Source organism: Cavia porcellus, unplaced genomic scaffold (genome assembly GCF_034190915.1).
Source record: "Cavia porcellus strain 051 isolate PalLab524CR breed Dunkin Hartley unplaced genomic scaffold, mCavPor4.1 scaffold_17, whole genome shotgun sequence".
Lineage (NCBI taxonomy): Eukaryota > Metazoa > Chordata > Mammalia > Rodentia > Caviidae > Cavia > Cavia porcellus.
In genome coordinates this window covers 39,651,799-39,676,214 of record NW_026947500.1, presented here as the reverse complement: position 1 = coordinate 39,676,214, position 24,416 = coordinate 39,651,799, and the positions used below count along the sequence as shown (strand labels likewise).

The 24,416-nt window shown below is 34.4% G+C and overlaps 1 long non-coding RNA gene across 1 annotated transcript in view; it reads left to right on the top strand.

Moving 5' to 3' along the window:
• The window catches only part of LOC134471197 (uncharacterized), a 49,452-nt gene that overhangs the window by 4,502 nt on the left and 20,534 nt on the right, over positions 1–24,416 (top strand). The window contains exon 4 of the long non-coding RNA XR_010040506.1: positions 22,827–22,976. This is a non-coding gene — a long non-coding RNA (uncharacterized LOC134471197). The remainder of the gene's footprint in view (positions 1–22,826; positions 22,977–24,416) is intronic.

Sequence of the window (24,416 nt, the reverse complement as noted above, 5' to 3'; positions counted from 1 at the left end):
ATATCCTAATGGAGAAACATAAAGTTGCCTGCCACCCATGAATAACAGGCTCTAATTAGATCAGAAGCCTAGTGTGAAAAATTCCCAACTTTCCATGCATTTGGAATACAAACAGTGTAGATCATTACCTTTGCTGCTTGTTAGGATTTTAATGATAGACAAAGTCCAAGCAGAAATCTCTTTTTTTAAATGACAAACTCATAACATGATAAGAGCAAGATTCTGGTTGTTTGGTGACAAAAACATCCACAGAAAATGCTGATCATACTCTAGCTCCTCATTAGAAATATTATAGCAGTATCATTTTGTTCTATATTTTTAAGCCACTGAAACAAGTTTTAATTACTCAGCCTTACAAGCTTTTGACATTGCATTGTGGGTCTTAATTGTGATTTTGCAGTCTACCCACTCAAACTAAAATAATGGCAATGAAGACACCACTTTGGTTTCATGAATTATCTTCATATCTCCTGTTATATTCTCTGTCACTGGAAGTATTATTGCTCTGATTTGGGGGCTCATACAAGTCTGTCTTTATTTCTAAAGATATAACGTTCATGGATGAATATCTTGTTGTTCTTTTATGGAAGAAGCGTTTGCTTTTTCTACAGCTCTGTTCTGGACATGTTGATTAGCAGTTGCACTAGACTGTCAAATACAGAAAAAGAGAACCCCTACAAATTGGTAGAGTACGTTCTGGGCAGTCATAAAACTACAAGTGTTCTTATAGGCTATGTCCTTGATTTTCTGTTGCTATTTCATATATCTTTTCCATGTTGGGAGTAGACTTTTGCTTCTTGCAATCAGCATCTGTAAGAGCTATAGCATAAACAGTCTGCAATGTGAACTACAGAATTAGAAATACCTTAAAATTATTTTAGGATGCATGTACCCAGTGTTAGACTGTTCTCTCTTCAACACCAACCTTTACCTACACTTTTTTTTTTTTTTTTTTGTCTTCTTGCTTTTTATCGGCACCGGTATTCAAACTCATGACTGTCTGCTTTCAAGGCAGGCGCTTATGCCGCTGAGCTAAACCTCCAACCCTTACGTACCCTTTTGTATTTGTCAGAATCACTTTGTTTTGACTGGTTCCATTCCAGATGTGAAGAAAGAGAAGATAATTGGCAAAAGTAATAATACCAAAGTCCCAAATAAGGATAATTTATATGTAATAGGTTGAATTGTAAGAAGATAATAAGTTCTCCTGATTTAACTAGCATGGAATGTGAGTTTGTGATGGAAAGCATTAATTAAAATTTTTGCAAGAGATGGAAAATCAGTTTCAGACTTTCAATCTAGATAGGTAATTTTTTCCATATTAAATAAAACCAATTCAGATTGTCTAGGTAAAAGGAGAATGGTTACTATTCTTGATTCTTACAGCGAGCAGATAAAGCAGTTTGAAAACAGGAAGTGAAATAGAAAAATGTACATGATAAAGAAGTACAGAAGGTTCCATAAATTTTAAGTTTTTACAGTGCTCTTTATAGCCCACCATGTATTCTATTGTAAGTAATAACAAGTTTTCTAAGGCAAGATGGGCAAAAGGTCAATCCATATATATTCTGAAGCCATCTGGGTTGCTTTATTTATTAAATTGTAGGTGTATTTGGTCCTGGTGTTGTTAGCCAATGAATACTAAATTTATTTATGGAGAACCTGCCCACTTGCACAGAGAAACAGAAGTTATCGTGGGATGATAAAATAATACAGCCTTGAAGAAATACAAGTGCATCCACATTTGGCTTCTGAAACTTTAATAAGTTTAAGAAATTTTATTAATCTCTGAGCTTTAATAAAATCATAGTGATAATAACATTAAAGAATGAGACAAACATAGTCAATTTAGATACACATTGGGTAATTGAAAACATTCGTTCAAATTTACTCATCATGCTACAGGGAATACAAAAAAATTTATGCCTATAACGTTAATTTAATTTCTACTTAGAAAGCAAGACACACAAAGAATCAGTCAAACCAGACTTTGAAAAATTAGAAAAATAACACTATAAAGTATAATAAGATTCCTCACATTATTACACTTTAGTTATAAAATCAGAAAATTTCTAGGACTATCACCAGGTTTTAAGATTCTTGAATTCTCCTTCAGAGGCACATGGGACCAGATTAACATGAGATTCTTGAACAATGTAAAAGCAACGTGAATGGTTGATATTGCTTACTCAGAGGAGAATCATGTGAGACATGAAACTCTTCCATGTTAAACTGAGTTAAGTAGCTTTTGTCATATTTTCCAGGGAGACTAATGCATAATTTACACATTCTAGCATCATTTATTGCAAACAAAAATCACCATATAGAGCAAGGTATGTACTACTAAAAGCATCCACAGGGAAGACTGCTCATTCGTTGTTGTGTTTGCTCAGTTTCTTATGTCAGTAGACATAGTCAACAGCAGCTGCTTTTTTCTTTTTGGAGAGGCCTAATTACATATCTATTTCTGAACCCTTTGTTTCTCTGAAACAAACATAAGGAGATAAAATGTAAACTGCACACACGCTTTATGTTATTCTTTGCATTTTCACTGTTAAAACCATTATAATAGTGATAAACACAGGTGGTCTCAGATATTATCCCACTTGTGATTTTGCCCACCTATCCATATTGATGTTTCACACTTAATAGATGCTAACTACTGAATGAATATCACTCCTGGTAAAATTTAAACCCACAAGGATAACAGAGTATACTTCTCATCCAAAGTATATATCAACAATGAGCACACAGTAGGCATTCAATAAAAGTTTGCTAATAAAAAAGAAAATTTTATTATTCTATCACAATCAGTAATGACTTGATACTGAGATCAAGAAATGTAAAAGGGTAGATTTTGCATGCTTAGATTGAAATCAGAAGGCAGTTTTTAGATATCAGACTATAATAATCAAAGGACCTTGACCTATTTAGAAATGTAGATTCTTTTCTAAATATTGATATTTGGAAATCGAGGCCATTAGTAATGTTAATAATTCTTATATATTTGCTTAGATACACATAAACACACTTCTAACTGTAAAGGTCATATTTCCAAATATGCCCATATTTATAGATACTGGAAGTTAGGATTCTCATATATATTTTCTGATAATCCAACCAATAACAGTACCATTTACATATTTTATTCTAATGACTTTGGATACTCTATTCTACTGTTTGAATAGTTCAAGGCATTTTTATCAAAATATGCTGTTGTTTTTCTTCTATTTCATACACAAATGCATTCTAAATCACCATGTGCTTTGTTTGGCTACAATATATAAATATTTATATCGTCAGGCTTCATTCAAAACTTTATGTTAACAAGATTTCTTTCTTTCTTTCTTTCTTTCTTTCTTTCTTCTTTCTTTCTTTCTTTCTTTCTTTCTTTCTTTCTTTCTTTCTTTCTTTCTTTCTTTCATCCCGGGTAGTGAACTCATAGCCTTGCATTTGCCAAGCAGGTGCCTGTGCCACTGACCCAAATCCCCAGTCCAATTCCAGATTTATTTTAATCTAAAAATATGCACTCATTCTCTCCTTTCTTTTGCCATTTATTTGTTCCTTTGGAACTTTCTATTTTGATGTGAAGTATGAAAGCTATTTAATAGATGAAAGAACCAACTGATTAAGTGGAGTACAAGTGGAAGACTAAAGATGTGGAAACAGGTCTTGAATTCTGGCCAAGATCGTATCTAAGGAAAGATTACAAAGGCTGCACTAATTGCAAAGTCACTTAACATTCTTTAAAATGGAAGTAAGTTTTCAATAACTATTGAAGCTCTAATGTAACCACAGATAAGTTTTATTTTTACTTTTTTTGTGGTACTGAAGAAAGAAACAAAAATGTCTGCACTAGGCTAAAATCTCAGCTTTTAATTTTTTTTTTTTTTTTTACTTTTCAACTTGTAGTAGAGACAGAGTGCTTAAGTCACTCAGTAGCCCAGGCTGGACTCAAATTTGTGGACCTTCTTGAGGGAAGCTGGACCCTCTTGTGTCAGCCTCTCACAGTTCTCAAATTACAGAGTTTCATATGTTCTTTAAAATGCATAGAGACAAGCATAGGCTGGCTAGGGCAACAAGGTTTACAAGAGGTTCTGAAGATGCTGACCAAGAACCATAAGTACTTGAATATAGAGAAAGAATAAAATCCCAACCAGGGGAAAGCAACGTGAAAGAGAAACTATTGGATAAAAATATAGTAGTAGGGGGAGTCTGGCGTTCATGATTGGTTTGTTGTCTGGCGCTGGGATGGTGGTGTGAGTGCTGCACCCATTCAGGAATGGAGCCTGCATTCAGTGTAAGGGTAGGAAGAAGGCATGTCTTTGCTTTTATGCTCAATGGCTCTTGCTGTTTGCAGTGGCCATGAATGGCTGTCCCGCCATGCCATCCTGCCTTGGAGCTAGCTGAATGTAGCCTGAAACCCCCAAAAGTGTAAGAAATAAACTTTTCCTGGCTTCATTTTGGCCATCTGATATTTTGTCTCAACAAGAGAAAAGTAACTAAGACACAAGGTTGTTTAAAATAAGACACAGAGGGGCTTCCTAATTTTAACAATACTTAACAGCACAGGTCCAGTATACATGCTTTCTTGGGAGAAGCTCAGATGCTGCTGGCGGAAAGTGCTATGGCACCTGGCCTAGCTACCACCACCCAGTGCCCACCTGGGTCAACTTTATTCCCAGTGGGAGATGGAACCCAGGGCATGAGAGGTTGGCAAGAACAGCATTTTTCAGATTGGGGTACTAAAAAAAGAAACACACAGCCAAAAAATCAGTCAATCAGTTAGGACTGGAGAATCCTTGGGGAAGAGAGACAGTGTCCATTGTAAACCAGCTATTGAGGGATCTTTGAGATGGTGAAAATCACAGGGATTTGTAGTAGCTGGAACCTGGGGGATCCAGGGTGGAGAAAAGACACTGGAGCAGCTCCAGAGCAGACACTCTACAAAGCCTCAGTTGCCTCTGAGCTGCGTACCCGTGTGGGATCTCTTCCACTGACTCCACACACTGCTGAGTTACATGCAGAAGGGCTTGTTTCTGCCCTACGCTGTGTGCCTGAGATTGTGGGCTGGAAATAGACCCTCTATGAAGCTAAACAAATGGGTTGCAGAATCACTAGGGCTGGAGAAAACTGTCCAGATCAGTAGCCATGCAGACTACTTCCTGCTGGCCTACAGAAACCACTAAAATCTCATGTCAGACTGAAACCCGGTAAGCAGCAGCATGTAAAAGGGACAAAGCAAGAATGTTGAAACGACATGAATGATTCTGCCTCCTGCCTGACCACAGGAGACCAGTGAAGTTGCTGGTCAGAAGGAACTGGGACATAACTGCAAACAGCAAGCCTGGGAAGCTAAAATAAGTGAACGGGAGACAAAAGATGGCAGAGACTATGGCAAAACTTTGGTTGGGAATCTGAGGTTGCTACTTGTCAGTGGAAGGACTGCAAGATCCTCTAGCATTCTGGGAACACAAAAGGCTTCTATACGGAGCACAGTTTGTGCTTTTGTTCTGTATGGTGTGTGTGTGTGTGTGTGTGTGTGTGTGTGTGTGTGTGTGTTTCTTCCTTTTGTTGTGTGAATTTCCTGAGTAGCAAATATTTGCATAGATGTGTGTATATTGATAGCTATGTATATACATATTATACAATGGCTTGTAAAACACCACAAGTCATTTAGGTCACATTCATCCACTTTCAAGGTGTTTCTTGGTGCTGCTTCACTTTGCTTGACTGTCAGTCAGTTAAGACTGTAAGTTGACTTACATTTGCATGGAATCTGTCATCCCTTCTCTTACCTTCCATGTTTCATTCTTGTGTTTTCTTCTCTCCCCTGTGTACTTTCTCTTGGATCCACCTCCTGATATTTTTTCCAGCTTTTTCTTCCTTTATATTTATACCTTTATACATAAGTGAACTATATTAATATAAATACCGCCATACCTTCACATCTTACATTATGTTTCCATTCACCAAGCATTTTTCCGTAGGGTTTCTAAAATTAGGGTTTCTGTTATCATTCTCTTTCCTAAGCATATGAAGTCCTTCCCTTGATTCCTTTTCTTTTCTTCCCCTCTTACAAATTACAATTGTTACCACCCTTGGTCTTCTATTCTTATAATATAAAGCTATTATAAAACATAATTTCCTTTTTATTTTAGCATGCATGAGAGGTACATAAGTTTATGAGTAACTGTACGTGAGTGTTCATTTATATTTCACATTTCTACAGTGTCTCACATTGTTTTGTCAGGTTCTACATCACCAAAGGTCATTGTTTATATCTTCTTCCTAACTATGGGATTCTGCTAGTTTATAAACAAGGTGCAATCTCTGTAAAGTCTTTCCTTCTTCCTACTTATAAATTCCTCCTTTTTCTTCTGTCCTTCTACCTTTCACATACATTATAAAACTTCTTTTACTTCCCCATCTTTCTATTACAAAAGTAATGTCATTCATCAAAAATCTCATCTTTCATTTCATTTTTAGTTTCCTTCTGTGTTTCTCATTTTATCTTCTTTTATTTGTATATAGTCTGTCTCTTTTTTTATCTTCTCATATCTCCCCATATTTCCTCTATTGTTACTAATCTTTTGTATTCCCGGCTTATTTAAATAGTGGGAAACTTGCTAAAGAAACTGTAAAGAATATATATATATATATATGTATATATATATATATATACATATATACATACATATGATTAGTTCTTTGGATGCTAGTATTACCAGTAATTGCTCTCTCCTTGCAATTTAGTTTAATTCTAGGGTTCACTCTGTGATTTGTATAAATTGAGTAGGTACCTGTGAACTCAGTTACACCCAAAGCCATGGGAACACCATAAAGAGAAAACCATTTATTAAAAAAGTTCTCTACTATAGTAGCACATTTTTCTAACACAAATGATCTCTACCTTTCAAGACACAAATATACGACTCATGAGAAAGATGATAATAAGATGCAACAAAATGTAACAACTCTCCAAAAGTTGATCTGATAATTACTAAAGCAGAGCAAGTTTTAGGAAAAGAAAAGAAACACCAAAGAATGAAAATGTTTGAAGATATTAAAAAGGAAATATATGAAGAAATTACTCAGGTATTCAGCAATGTCAAATAGGATGTTCATAAGCAGGTAAAGAACTTAATAATAAGATATTTAAACAGATTAAAGAAGAAGCATAAAAACCAGGTGATTGAATTAAAAAGATAATAAAGGATATTAATGACAATTTTGGTAAAAAAAAAACAAGGTTATAAAAAAGAATCAGGTAAGAAGTCTGCAAATTAGAATTCTATTGGAAGCCATTCCAGTAGACACTGACAATCTAATGTAAGAATATCAGGAGTTGAGAACAGGGATGATATAGCAGATCAGTTACTCAGTGATACTAAAGAAAGAAACAATAACCTGAAAAAGTAGATTCAAGAGCTCCTAAATGACTCTAAAACAACAAACCTATGAATCATGTGTTTCAAGGAAGAGCTGCAGAGGAAAATTAAGGGCATAAAAATATTTACCGAAATTACTGCAAAAAGATTTCCAGTTCAGAGATTAAAATGATAATTAGCCAGATAAATAAGGCACTTGTATCCCCAAATACACAACCAGAAAAGAACATTTAGTTGTCACATGATGGTCAAAATTCCAAAACTGCAAAGCAAAGAGAAAACAAAAAATGTGAGAGAAAAATGGTAACTTAAGAAGACAAGCCTATTGGAGTAATGGCAGATTTCTTAACACAAATCCCAAAACTAGGAGACCTTCAAGTGAAGTTCTAAGACACTCTATCAAAAAAACCAACCAACCAACCAACAAACAAACAAACAGACAAAAACAAAAAACAAAAACAAAAAAAACAGTGCCAGACTAGATTATTATATACTCCAAAAGTATCTTTAAAAGTAGTGGAGGGAAAAATTTAATAGTGAAGAAAATCTAAACAAATTCACTAAGGCAATTTTCCTTGAGGGGATTCTAAACACAGAGAATGAGGCAATGTCATCTATGAGCCTATAGGAAAGAAGAAATCTAGCAGGATAGATTAAATGAAGTAGAGTAAATGAGAGAAAAATGGAAAGGAACCAATACTGGAAAAAAACGCAATGACAGAAATGAGTATATTTTCTTCAATGATAACACTAAATATAAATAAACTTACCTCTGCAATCAAAATGCAGATTGGCAGATTGTATTAAGAGAAACAATTATTTACTGCCTATAAGAAACATACCTCATCAATTGGAAACACATACATCCTGTTTTGTTTGATTTTATTATGTCTGATGGTATGGGCAGCTATTTTGAAGATAATGAGAGGCATTATGGCAGTAATTGTTGATTTCTTGTTATCTTGTTTTGAAGTCCTGTATCACTTTCACTGTTTCATTTTGATTAGTTTTATTTTGTTTGATTTTATTCTCTGAAAAAAATAAAAAGTATAGAAAGCAACACTCAACATAGCAGGAGCCTGAAAGTAAGCAGGATACGATATCTTATTTCCAAACAAAGTGCACTTTAAGCCAAAATTGATTTAGAAGAGAAAATAAGGTACAGTATACTATTCAAGGGAAAATATTAATAGGAGGAGATAATGCTTTTAAATAAACATGCAGCAGATATGGGTGCTTCTAATTTCAAAAAATAAAACTATAGGGCAATACCATTATTGAATATAGTTGCAAAATCCACAACAAAAGAATTGCACAAAGCATATATCAAAACGTCAAAGATCATATATCATGAGCAAGTGGACTTTGTCCCAGGGGTTCAAGAGTGGTACAGTATAAATAAGTCAACAAATATAATATACTGCATAAATACAAGTAATATTAAAAATTGCATGATCATCTTGATAAACTCAGAGGAAGGCTTTGACAAAATGTAACATCTGTGCATGAGAAAGAGAAAACACTGAGGAAAATAGGTAATGAAAACACTTTTTCTCAAACTTATGAAAGAAATTTATGAGAAATTCTTACCAACATCGTACTAAATCAAGGAAAATTTAAAGCATTTCTTTTAAAATCAGGAACAAGACAAGGATGTCTATTCTTACCACTCCAATTTCATTAGTCCTGAAAAAATTAGAGTAATTATGAGAAAAAGAAATAAAAGGGATAAAAATAAGAAAGGAAGTCAAAATATCTTGTTTTCAAGTGATAGGATATTTTACACATATTATCCAAAAACTCTACCAGAAAATATTTAGAACTAATAAACAAACTGAAGATTGATCAATGTGAGGATTCAAAGTCAACACACACAAAACTACATCTTTTTTTTTAAAAACCAGGCATTGAACTTAGGACCTTGTGCTTGCCAGGCAGATGCTATGCCACTGAGATATATCCCTGGCCCGTAACATTATTATATACCATGTAGAGTATACTGAACAAAGAATTATGAAAACATTCCTATTTGCTATAATGTCAAAATAATACTTAGCAGTAAATATAACAAAGGAGGTGAAATACCTCTATAGAAAAAAACCTACAATATTCTGATAAAAGAAATTAAAAGATGCATCAAGAAATGGAAAGACATGCCCTTCTGGGTAGGCAGAACTGACATTGTCAAAATGACCATTTACTAAAAATGACATATATATTTAATATGGTTGCAATGAAAATGTGAAAGTCATTACTCAAAGATCTAGAAAAAGGCAGTTTTAAAGTTTATATTGAAATAAAAGAGATCCAGAATAATCAAAACAATTATGAGCCAAAAAAGCAAAGTTGGGGGACATTCAAGTCATACTACAGTAATAAACATGACATAGTACTGACACAAAAACAAATACATCTATCAGTGGGTGGAAGGCACAGAGAGGTCCCATAATCTTTAATTATGTGATCTTTGATAAAGGAAGGAAAAACAAATACTAGGATAAGGTAGCCTCCTTAACAAATGGTTGTGAAGAAACGGATTGAACACATACAGAAAAGTGAATTCTAGATCCATCTGTCTTGCTCTGTACTGAAAACAAATCAAAATGGACCAAGGAACTAGAGACAGAGATAATGAATCTTGAAGAAGAAAGAATAGGTAAAACACTTGAAACATAGGCATAGGTGATGACACTTTGAACAAATCACAAATTGCACAAGAAATAATTTGAACAACCAAGAAATAGGATCAGAGCAAATTGAAAAACTGCTGCACAGCAAAGAAAACAACCAAAGGAGTGAAAAAGGAACTTACAGATCAAGAAAAATTTTGGCACTCTATTCCTCTGGTTAGAAAATAGCATTTAGAATATATAAAAAAATCAATATCAAATCTCTCAAAAGAAAAAAAACCTACTTAAAAATGAGACAACTGAGTAGATGTGGAGTACACCTGAATGACCTCTCTGAACAAAGAACAATTCCCTCCACTTTGGCTAAACCTGGCCAGATCTCCATGTACTGATATGTACAGAGCTAGCTATGCCATTTCCCTTTCCCTTCAATTGGCTTTAAGCAATGTAAATAGGGCAACTCCAGAGCTGTCAACTGGGTTTGAATCTTGAGATAAGAGGCATGAGTTCCGAGAAAAGAAAAGTTTGCACTTCAGAGCTGAAGTATCAGCCCTAAAACATTAAATGCTACCTCAATTGTGTAATGCAGATTGGTCTTTCTGCATATCCTTGTCTGCACATTGCAGAGGTGATTTCAGGCCTCCTAGCTAGCCCAGCTTATGGACCTCATATATTTTCCTCCATTATCACAGTCACTCATCCCTTCTTCACAAATTAATAAAATCTGGGCTGAGCTCTGGGTTGGAGTCTTTGTTCTAAAGAGCTATCTATGCTGGACTCAGGACTCCCTTGGCTCTCCATAATTATAAATACATGTTAGTGTCTTTATTCTTGCTATGAATTGCACTATAAGTGGTAGGTTGGAATTAACATGCTAGAGTTCCAATAACGTTTCCATGGGATTACAAATATAAATTTCCTTGGACCATTGCAAGGGCAGGAAAAAGCTCTATGTAAGTATTTAGTTCTCAGAAGAAAAATTCCAAATGGCCAACAATGACATGAAAAAAATATCCAGCCCCTTGGACCATTAGGGAAGTGCAAATCAAACCAACACTGATTGCAGCCTACTTCAGTAAAAATAGCTATTAAAGATTCAAAGAAAAACATATGTTGGTGAGGGTATTGGGCAAAACGAATTACTATACATTACTTTTGACAATGTAAAGTAATAAAACCAATATAAAATCAGCATGCAGTTTGGTCAAAAAGCCTGAAACAGAAATTTCATCTGACTTAGCTAAGCTTCACCTGGCTATTTTCCTGAGGAGTTAGACACCTTATTACAGTGGTACATGCATACCTATGTTTGTGGCACAACAATTCATAGTAGCTAAATTATGAAAACAGCACAGATGCCCATAAACAGATGAATGAATAATGAAGATATCAATCAGCCAAAAAGAAAGTTAAATTATAGTCCTTTGTAGGAAAATGAATTGATATTGAGAACAGTGTTAAGAGGTTAAATATCATCTGGTGTCTCATATGAGAATAAGTCATTTAAGTAGCAGAAAAAGGAGAAATGGTGCAAAATAGAAAAAGTAAGGTTTTTTTCTTTTAAATGGAAAACTCATTCTGGGAAAGGGATAGAATGTAGGTAAGAGGATAAAGGGGAATAAAGTGATCAATGTTTATGTATATTTGTATAATAATATGTATGTACAAATATGCGTATTGATACACATATATGCATATAATGTATATATGCATATATACACATATACCACACATTGTATATATATGCATATATACAACAATTCTTTGAAGCAAATCTAATTATATATCACAGATATAGTAAAAATTTTCAGTTGAAACCAAACAAGACAGAAAAATAGATGGAAGAAAATAAAAAGATGCCGTCAGTTTCAGAGGCAGGGAAGCCTGGGGTGAGTGTCCCCCACAACTTACCCCAAGCAAGTTAGCTTGGGACCCTTGCTTGGCCCTGGACAGGGAACTTCATGGCTTCCCAGTGGGATGGGTCTTGAGCAGGCTTGCAACAGCCTCCCCACCTCCTGGCCATGCTACGTGGACTCTGCAGTTGTCCAAAATATAATCTCAAACTTCCAGCCCATCCAAAGAAACCTAAGAAACTATGTAAATAGAAGAAAATATATGCCATACACCTGAAATATTGGACATAATAGCAACTGAAATAAAGAAGCAACTCCAGGAAGCTTAAAAGGAATTCAAACTAGAAATAATCCCCCAGTTAAAAGAAGAAATGAAGAGATGAAGAAGATGCTGAACATATCTAAAGAAGACTGTTGTAGTCAGGGGTTGTACACAGAGAACAATTCAGGTCAGGACATGGAGTTTATAATATTTTTATAATGGTCACTGAAAGTTAACACAGGAAAATGCAGGAAATCTATCCGCAACATCAACGACATAGATTATTTAAGTCAAGAGCCTAAACCCCATGGCAATGTCCCACATGAGTCCAGATAAAAACCCAGAGCTCAGAACAATGCCTCCACGAGTCCAACTGGAAGTCCAGGGCCCACAAGGACTCACGCCAGTCTCTTTTACGGATTCGTGCCGGGAAGACCCAAGGGTCAGTGGTAGAAGCCAGAAAGTCCATGCCAGCAGGATGAAGGAGCTGTGCTAGTGGGATGAGGGTTCTACACTGGAGCTAAGAAGTCACACTCACAACAAAGAGTGGGGCTGTCCTGAAAGGAACCACAGCTGTCCTCAGCGACATGGAGGCCCCGAGCTCCTCCAACGACAAGCACAGTCGGGAACGTGCCAGAAAGCAGCATGAGGAGTTCATCCTAGAGACCAGGCAGCACATGTCTTCCCCTCCAGAGCCAGGAAGCAATGCTCGATGTGAAGATCCAAGCTTCTCCAGGAGAACCAACAGCTCAGACAGCAACTCGTAGGAGAACCAACAATGCCTCTATAACGCCTCAATCCCTCTCCACACTTCTCTTCTTCTCCACCTATTTATCCTGGCAACCCTTCTCAGGTGGAGCATCTTCTCTCAGTGCATGCTGATGTAATCCAGCTGGCGTTAAGTTGACCACTAGTTATCAAACCATAACAAAGACACAGTTAAAAATTGGAGGAACTAAACAAAAAGATAGAATCCCTGGATGAACAATATAAGAAACAAACAGAATTCATAAATCAGATGCAAAGAGGTATACAGGAAATCAAAAATTCCATTGAAAGCTGTAAAAACCACTTCAATGAAAGTGAAGACAGAATTTCAGACCTTGAAGACAAGATAGCAACTAGTGAACAGGAAAGGAAAGATCTTTTAAAAACAAAAAGGAATCAGGAAATAACAATTCAAAAACTGCAAGATGACACAAAGAAAAAACATAAGATTGATAGAGATAAATAAAAAAGAAGGGGACAACATAAAGGATGTCAAGAAGATATTTAGAGAATAGCTGAAAATTTCCCATATATGAGATTGGAAACTGACATCAGGATCAGTGAAGCATATAGAACTCCAAACAGTCATAACCAAAATAAAACTACACCCGGACATATAACAATCACCATCACAGAAATCCAACATAAGAATAGAATATTGAAAGCTGTCAGAGAGAAAAGACAGACCACTTATACAGGAAAACTTATCAGAATCACAGCAGACTTCTCAGCACAAACAATAAAGTCAAGAAGAGCATCGAGTGAACTATTCCAGATCCTTAAGGAAAATGATTTCCAACCTAGACTGATGGACCCTGAAAAACAGTCCTTCAAAATCAATGGAGAAATAAGATACTTCCATGACAAAGAACAGCTGAAGAATTTCATGATAAACAAGCCAACCCTGCAAAGAATATTGACAGTTTAGATACACTTAGGAAAAAAACACGAAGCAAAGCTGACAATTAAACAGCACAGAAAGATAAAGATGCAACAACAGAAAGATAACATGTCAATAATAAATCAACATATAACAGTTATAACCATTAATGTAAAGGTCTCAATGCACCAATTAAAAGAAACAGACTCGTAGAATGAATCAAGAAACAAAATTCAACCATATGCTGTCTACAAGAAACCCATCTAACCCAAAAGAATACTCACAGAGTGAAAGCCGAAGGATAGAAAACAATACTTACAACAGTAACCCCCTCAAAAAGTGGGAGTAGCTATTCTGTTTGCAGACAAAGAAAACCAATAATGATCAGAAGAGATAAAGAAGGTCACTACATACTGGTTAGGGGAAAACTTCAAGAGGAAGAAGTAACTATCTTAAATATACCTGCACCTAATTCCAGAGCACCCAGCTATATAAAACAAGTATTAACAGAAATGAACAATCAAATTAGCAGTAACACAATTATAACAGGAAACCTAAACACATCATTGACACCAAGGGACAGATCAACCAGACAGAAAATCAGCAAAGAAATAACAAACCTGAATCACACCTGTGAACAAATGGACTTAATAGACATCTACAGAGTGTTCCATCCAACAACATCAGAATACACACTGTTTTCAGCAGTACATGGGTCATTCTCTAAAATAGAGCATATATTAGACACAGAACATATTTAAATAAATGCAAAGGAGTTTAAATTATCCCTTGCATGTTATTGGATCATAGCCTTATGAAATTAGAAATTAATGCTAAAAGGTATTGCAAAAATCCCACAAACACATGGAAATTGAATAACACACTGTTGAGTAATCAGTGGGTCAAGGGGAAATTAAACAAATACAACTTACTGGAATCAGTGGGATGCAATGAAAGCCATCCTCTGAGGAAAGTTTATTGCACTGAGTTCCCACATCAGGAAAAAAGTACGAATACAAATAAATAACATGTTTGATGTTATACCTCAAACATCTAGAACAAGAAGAGCAAGTCAAGCTAAAGCCAAAAGAAGAGAGGAAATTATAAAAATTAGAGCAGAAATAAATGCAATAGAGATTGAGAAAACAATCCAAAGAATCAATGAATCAAAGAGTTGGTTCTTTGAAAGAATAAATAAAATTGATAAAACCCTAGCCAACCTTATTTTAAAAAGGGAAGAAAAAGCTCAAATTCATGCAATAAGGAATGAAAAAGGTGAAATCACTGCATATTCTATAGAAATACAGAAGATCCTCAACACCTATTTCAAACCTCTACTCTCAAATGTTTGATAACACAGAAGAAACAGATTCCTAAAAACATATGAAGTACCAAAGCTAGGTCAATAAGATGTGAAACTGCTGAATAACCCAATTTCTATTAATGAAATTGAAAATGTAATTAAGTCCTTACATACAAAGAAGAACCCAGGCCCAGATGGATTCACTGCAGAATTCTACAAGAAATACAAAGAACTTAACACCGACACTCTTCAAACTCTTCAATGAAATTGAAAGGGAAGCATTCCTTCCTAAGTCATTCCTGAAAGCAAATGTTACTCTAGTACCAAAACGTGAGACACACCCAACTAAAAAAGAGAACTACAGGCAATCTCCCTAATGAACACAGATGCAAAAATCCTCAATAAAATATTGGCAAATAGGATGCAGCAAATCATCAAGATGATCATACACCATGACCAAGTGGGATTCATCCCAGGTATGCAGGGATGGTGCAATATACGTAAATCAATAAATGTAATCCACCATATCAATAAAGCCAAAAGTAAGAATCACATAATCATTTCTATAGATGCAGAAAAAGCTTTTGATAATGTTCAACATTCATTTATGGTAAGAATCTTGCAGAAAATTGTAATAGATGGTCTTTACCTCAATATAATAAAGGCCATCTATGACAAACCAACAGCCAGTATCATACTAAATGGCCAAGAATTCAAGGCATTTACCTTAAAATCAGGCACAAGACAAGGATGTCCCTTATCACTGCACCTATTTAATATAGTACCGAAAATACTAGCCAGAACAATTAGACAAGAGAGAGAAATAAAAGGGGAAAAGATAGGAAAAGAAGAAGTTAAATTATCATTGTTTGCAGATGACATGGTACTCTACATTAGAAGACCCCCCAAACTCCATTGAAAGACACTTAGATATAATAAATTCAGCAATGTAGCTAGATACAAAATCAATATTCAAAAATCAATAGCATTCCTATACACTAACAACAAAATCACTGACAGAGAAATAAGAGAAGCCACACCCTTCACACTAGCACCCAATAAAATGAAATATTTAGGAATTACTCTCATGAAAGAAGTGAAAGACCTATACAGGGAAAATTATAATACACTGAAAAAAGGAATTGAAGACAATCTCAGAAAATGGAAAGACATCCATTGTTCATGGATAGGAAGAATAAATATTGTGAAAATGGCCATTCTCCCAAAACTGTTATACAGATTCAATGCAATAGCGATAAAAAATACCAGCAACATACCTCATAGATCTTGAGAAATCACTCCTAAAATTCATCTGGAATGAAAAGAGACTTAGAATAGCAAAGACAGATCTATGCAGCAAAGGCAAGACAGGAGGTATCACAATCCCTGAATTGAAGTTATACTACAAAGCAACTGTAGTAAAATCAACATGGTACTGGAGTCAAAACAGAGCTGAAGATCAGTGGAATAGATTAGAAGATAAAACAATAACTACAAACACAGTCACCCATCTTATCTTTGATAAAGGGGCCAAACAAGTTCACTGGAAGAATGATAGTTTCTTTTAACAAAAGATGTTGGAAAAACTGGCTCTCCAAATGCTGAAAGCTAAAACTAGACCCATGCCTAACACCATGTACTAAATTAAAATCTAAATGGATCAAAGATCTGAATATTAAAACAGAAACAGTAAATCTATTGGAAGACAAATTGGGTAAAAACCTTGAAGACAGAGGAGTAGGTAGAGAATTCATGAACAGGACTCAAACCGCACAGGAAATACTTCCCAGAATCAATAACTGGGATCACCTCTTATTAAAAGTTTCTGCATGCCAAAAGAAATCTCCAGCATAGTGAAAAGAAAACCCACAAACTGGGAAAAATTCTTAGTGAACTCTCCCTCAGACAAAGGACCTCTGTCTAAAATATATAAAGAATTAAAAAAAAATCAGACCCCCAAAATTCAAAGATGCAAACCAAAAATGGCCATCCGAGATGAATACACACTTCTCAGATGAGGCTATACAAATGGCAAATAAATGCATGAAAAAATGTTCATCATCATTACTCATTAGAGAAATGCAAACTAAAACCGCACTGAGATTTCATTTCACTCCTGAAAGAATGGCCAGGATCAAGAAAACCACCAACAATAAATGCTGGAGAGACTGTGGGGAAAAAAAGAACTCTCCTGCACTGTTGGTGGGAGTGTAGACTGGTGCAACCATTGTGGAGGTCAGTCTGGAGATTTCTCAAAAAGCTGGAATTGGAAGTCCCATTTGTTCCAGCTATTCCACTTCTAGGCATATTCCCAGAAGAACTGAAAGCATCATGCCACAGTGATATATGTGCACCTATGTTTATAGCAGCACAATTTGTAATCTCCAGATCTTGGAAACAACCCAAGTGTCCATCAACTTAGAAATGGATAAAAATGTTGTGGTATCTATGTACAATGGAGTTCTACTCAGCTATAAAGAAGGATCACATTGAGATATTTATAAATAAATGGGTGCAGCTTGAGACCATACTCATAAGTGGAATAAATCAAACTCACATATATATGAATATTGAATAGTTTCCTTAGTGTAAGAAATGATATAAATACATAAAAGTATGTGGTAATCATGATTCCCCATTATATTGCTTTAAATTTTTATAATGTTTTCATTCATTAATTGGAATGATTTTATTATGGGCTGTTTGATTGTATTGTCTGTGATGAAATGAACAGCTATTTGGAAGAAAATAAGACATCATAACAGCTAGTGCTGATTTAATATTATCTTGTTTTGAAGTCCCATAAAACTGTTCCTCTTCTGTCTCCATTGGTTTTTATCATGTTATACCTTATTGGATTTTATTATATGTGATAGTATAAATAAAATTCTTATAGGCACAGAGATAATATAGAAACCATTGTTTGTTTTCTGTTAGCTTATTCTATATACCCTGTAATACTTTCATCCTCTTGAATCGTTTCACACTGTCTTGGTATGTTTGATGCTATAGTATACAAAGTTATACTCAAATATTTCAAGGAAAGAGACACTATGGTAACTACTAGTAAGTCGGGTTATCTTGTGGTGAAACACTATTTTGCTTAAATTATTCTGTTCTGACCTGCATTGTTAGGTTATGTACTCTTTTATCTCAATCTCCCCCATTTTAAAAATTTATTTATTATTATTATTTTTAATTAAGGGAAAACTTTAAAAAATTTGCAGGATATATTACAGTAACTTTTTTGAATTCTTATTAACTTGATTTGAAGTTCTGTATTGCTCTCACCATATTTTTTGACTGATTTTACTATATTCTGTTCTGTTTCATGGTATCAAGTTTGAGGGTATAGGCAACTACTTTGAAGGCAATAAGATTCACTATGATGACCATTCTGGTTTGACTATTATCTTCTTTACAAGTTCAGTAATGTCTCCAATGTTTAGGATTTATTTGTTTTGTTCTGTGCTGCTTTGTTCAATTTCATTATACCTGATGATATAGACAATTCCTTTTAAGGTAGCAAGAGGCATTATGGTAACCATTGTTGCTAACCTAGTATTCTGTTTTTATATCATGTACTATGTCCATCATTTGTTTTGATTGACTGCTTTGTTTTGTCACATTTGGTTTTATTCTCTTCGAAAAAAAAGTAGTAAGAACTGTGGGAGTAATAAAATCCAGTATGTGTAAATGTTATCGTAAAAATCAAAGTGCTCTAAAGGACACAACTGCAAGTGTGTTTAGGTGTGTTAGATAGATGACCATATTACTAAGTTTTGTTGGATCATTGAACACAATTCTTTGCAGTCTCACTGTTTGAATGTCCACTTTGTATGCTTTAATTTTGTAACTTGAACAACTATTTCTAAGATGACAATATGTAATCTATTAACCAGTGATTTATTACTGTTTATTTTTATGAAATTCTGTATTACTTGTTCTGTTTTACTGTTTTTTACCTTTAAATAAAATTCAAAATAATAAAATAAAAAAGAAAGAAAAAGAAACATAAAACCAATGCATAGAATTGAAGAGTGTTACTAATACAGATGATTAGTTTAAATACATCAGTGCTTTTGTGAGTGGTTTAAATAAAACATTTAAAAATAGAAACGAGATGCATATAGACTTCATTATATGTGTTCTACAAGAGATCAATTTTAAATATAAGGACATTACTTAAAAGTAAGAAAGAATTGTATTCCAAGTAAGTCAAAAGAAAACTGTAGTTCTTATATTATTTGAGATAAAAAACAAAACAAAACAAAAAATGAGTATAGAACTTAATCAGAGATAAATAAGGCTTTAGATTATCATAAGGGTCAAATTTCCAAGAAAACATGGCAATACTTAGAAGAGATGTACCTTTTAATAAGACATGAAAAATTCTCAATGTACTCGTGTAGTGACGCATGTCCATGGTCCTGAGAGACGGAGAGAGAAGAAGCACCTCAGCCTAGAAATTTAGGGCCACTCTGGGAAAAATACGAGATTCTGTCTCAGTAAAGTAATTTTTCAAAAAAAGTGCTAACTACTAAGAGAACCACATACCAAACCCACTATTAGGGTTGGTGATGTCAACATTTTTCTTTCTATAACTGGTAGACTTACCATGCAGATAGGAATTAAACATTTCATGATCTGAATAGCGCTATAAAGAAGTTTGATGCGCCTGACATTTAAAGAATAGGCCACTTGACACCAGCATGCACCCACATGGAATGCTCATAATGATCACATTTGGTACAGGTTAACAATGTTTTTAAAATGATAGTCATGCAAAATAGCTCGTATGATTATCAGACAATTAAAGAAGATGCCAATAATAAATGATATATAGAAGTTGAAAACTGGAGATTAGAAACACATTGTTTAATCACACCTGGCTCAAAAGGACTGAAAAAAATGTGAGAGAAGTTAAACCAAATGAAAAGCAAAATAGATTTATCAAGATATGTGGAATGTCACGAAAACAGAGCTTAAGGTCCCATAACAGGTACAGAAAATAAATAATTTTATTTACTTTAATTTTCACCAGTTAATTAGTATTTGTTTGATCACACTAAACTAACTTAAGTGTTTAAATGTACCTTAGTACCTTTGATCAACAAGTCCCCATCATTCCTGTCTCTTCTCATCCTCTTTTTTTTTTTTTTTTTTTTGATAGTCACCTTTCTCCTGTCAACTTTTATGAGATCAAAGCTTTTAGGTTTTTACATACGAATGGCATCACAAGTATGTCACAGGTCCTTGTCCTCCTGTGCATGTAGTATTTCAGTTAATGCAATAATCTAGAGTTCTGCCCATATTGTTGAAACGGCAGGCTTTCACCTTTTATGGCTGAATAGTATTCCAATATGTACATGTACCGCGTTTTGACCCCCTGTCAGATGACTGACACTTAAATTTGTTTCCACTTCCTGGATCCTGCAAATAGTGTTGCAATGAAAAGTGAGAATTCAGACGTTTCTCTGACATGCTGTAGTAACTTAATTTCTTTTGGACATATCCCTAGGAGTGAAACTATTGAATCGTACAATAATTCTCTTTCTAAATTTTTGAGAAAGCTGTATATGATTTTCCATAATGGCTGTACTAATTCACATTTCCAGCACCAATATGCAAGTATTCCCTGTCACCACTTTTAATCTTTCTTTTGGTTAAATAGCCATTCTTACTGGGTGGGATGTGATGATAGCTCACTATGGGTTCAAATTTGGTACTCTGAAGATTAGTCATTTCGGGCATGTTTTCCATGTACCTCTTGGCAATTTGTATGTATTCTTTAAAGAAATCCATGCTCATACTTACTGCTCATTTTAATTGATATGTTAGTATTTTTGTTATTGGGTTTTTGGAATTCTTTATATATTTTATATATTAGCCCCTTGTAAACATGCAGATATTGGTTTTTATTATCATTCACAGATTAAAAGACTAAGATTTCTTGGAAAACTGTCTTGTTTTATACCAGAGTAAGCAAAAGTCAAGTTGGGCAATCTTTTAGTGACAGAAAAAAATGGAACAAACCGAACAAACAGAAGCTAAACATTTTGATAGGAAAGGGGCACAGAAGCCATTTGAAAGAGATTCCAATGGTCATAAATATCCATGAGCTCATATTGATATAAACAAATGACAAAATATATTAGCAAATTCCAAAGAAGAGATAAATGTGTGTGGAAAAATGCTGAATATATTATGTAGATTATCTGCCCTCAATAAGAGGATGCATGAATCCCTACTCTTTAAATATGATTTGTACATCTTGGTATTCTCAAAATCATGATAGTGTGGATAAAGAAAAAACAAAAGTAGTTTTTTAGAGCAGAAATGACACCATTTTTCAGCCAATGCTCAAGGTTAACAAAAAGTGTCATGAAGTATGTTGAGTGCATGAACTTTTGATATAATTTAAATATGAATAAATTTTAAGTTCTTGACTCTGTTAGACAGCCAGTAATTCCTTTATATTCTTATATCAGCAAATTTTTTAAATAAGAAAAATATGCCACTAATTTGGAATTAATTATTCACTTCTCTATTGAGTTTCATCTCGCTTTTAGCTTAACACATTACTGAAAGCTTTCCTTTTGTCTTTTTATGAGTGTGACTCAAAAAGTATGAGCTATAAAGAGTCATTTTTGAACATGTTAAAAGTATAATTTTTAGCACATCTTCCTTTAACACAAAATCTTCCTGCCTTTCTTTTATTCTGTTTCAGTAGAAGTATCTTCTGCAGGCGAAGAGGGCTGCTTTCACCCTCACTTTGAAAATCAAAGGTCTACAAGGACATGAATTTTGGTTCATTTTTGAAACAGTGCGTGCTCAGGATAGATGCTCAGTAAATATTTCATAAGTGGTTGCACTGCTGTACTATCTGCATTCGCCTCTAAAAATTTTCCTCCTACTTGGATATATTAATTGGAGTGATGGAGGAAGCTGGAATTGTTAAGTTAAAAAAAGACTCTCGATGTACCATGACATTTTGGGGTAAATGATAAAGAATTCATGGCAAAGTGGAACGAGTATCCGAGAGATGAGGGAGACCTAAGATGATACAGTTTTGAGGTTTTGTGGGAGACCAGTTTTTCTTTAAATGAAGTTCTCAATAGTAAATGTTTCAGAGAGCAATGGAGAACAACTGCAAGAGTGGTTGGTGTGGAAGCAAATGTTAAATCCTGAGAAAGGGCTTGAATGGCAGGAATAAATCACGTAGATTCCAATATGTCCATTAGTGTGCTTAGTATGAAATTGAGGGAGTGAATAAGCATTTTTTATTACTTCCTGGTAATACGCATATATATATATATATATATATATATATATATATATATATCCACCTATCCATCTATATATTGTCACATGTGCTATAATTAAAATGTTTCCAAGCATGCAAATATTTTACTGGTTTTTTTGCAAACATACTATAATAATTTCTTTCCAGAATGTTTTGAATTTAATGTCAGCAATAAGATTCTATATTGTTCAAGTTACTCTGTAATCTCTTTTAGCCTTGATCATAATGCAAAATACACATCCCACTTTCAATGGACATCATTCTCTTCAAATGTCATAGCAAGGATTCTATATTCCAATTCCTATTTTTATCTTTTTTTGCTTTCCTCCCTCCATACCCACCTCTCTGCAGTACTAAGGATTGGACTACTACTGCCTTTTTACTGAACTGCATTTATAACTTGATTAATTTAATTTTTGTTTTTAATTTTAAGACAGGACCATACTGAGTTTCCTGTTGTTACGATTCAGATCAAGAATGTGCCCTCAAAGCCTGGTGGGCTCAGTGGTGGTGCCTTTGGAAGCTGAGGTCATGGGGGTGCTGTAGCTGGCTGGCCACTAGGAGGGGGCCCTGCTCTGAGGAGGTAGGTCTCTCGGCATAGGACCTACAAGGGTCTATTTGCCTTCCTGTCTCTTCCTTTCCCTCTCAGCTTCCTGACCACCACCATGTGAGCAGGTTTCCTCTGCTCAGGACCTTCCACAATGCCATATCTACCTTTGAGTCAACCTAACATGAGCTGAAAACACAAACAAAATAAATCGCTTTTTTAAAATTTGTGAGTGTTGAGTATTGTGTCTCAATGATTAGGAAATGACTTAGACAACCAGAAGGGACTCAAACTTGAGATCTCCCTGCTTCAGTCTCCTAGAGTGCTGGCCAATTCTTTTCTTGACAGTCAAGGTAATCTTTCTTCTTTTGCAAAATAAAATAAATAAGTTACACTTTAATGTACATAAATAACAAATTGATAGCCAACAGTAGTAGACTCATTTTTGAAACCCTGTGCATGTACAAAGTACCTTTCAGTTTTAATTTTTTAAACTTTTATTGTTACAAACATTGTTAAATTCCTATCATCTTGTTTTGAAAGCCTATATTACTAGTGTTTTGGGTTTGTTGTTGTTTGTTTATCTTTTCTGCTTTTTGTTTTCCTTTTCTGTGTCTTTTTTCTCTTAAATAAATACGAACATATTGGCAGTACATAATGGTTACATTCATTATGAGAAATTGACATATGTACATAACACATTTCAATTTATTTTTCCCCTTCCCTCATTCTTCTTTTGTGTTTTAAGTTCTTATAAAGTTAATTATCACATGTATAGATTAACAGGCAGACTAACAGACCATATATGTATATACATATATGTATATCTTATGTGTATACACACACACACACACATATATATATATATATATATATATATATATATATATCCATAAGATAATTATACTAAATCAAGGTGTACTTTTAGGTACATTATCCATGTTGGATTACAATAAATTTTCTATCTTTTTAGTATTGTCTGTCATATATATTCTCTTACAAGAGAAACCATATGATACTTGAACTTATATCTCTGGTTTATTTCACTTAATATTATGATCTCAAAATGTACCCATTTTCCTACAATGACTCTAACATATGCTTTTTTATGGCAGATTAGTACCCCATTGTGCATAACTATCACATTTTGCTTATAAATTCATGTGTTGGTGGACATACAGGCTGCTTGCTATTATGCATTCCACAACTATGAACATGCATATGAATATGTCATTGTGCTGTGATGTCTTTTACTTCCATGGGAAGGTACCTAGAAGGGTCAAATGGAATTCCTACCTTTAATTTTAAGAAGTCTACACACTGATACCCATAATGGCTGTGCCTGTTTATACTCCCACTGACAATTAGAAAGGGCTCTTACCCAACAACCTCTCCAGCATTTCTTACTGTTTTATTTTTTGATGATAGCCATTCTGAGTGATATGGAGTCTGTTGTTTTAATTTTCTTTTTTTGAA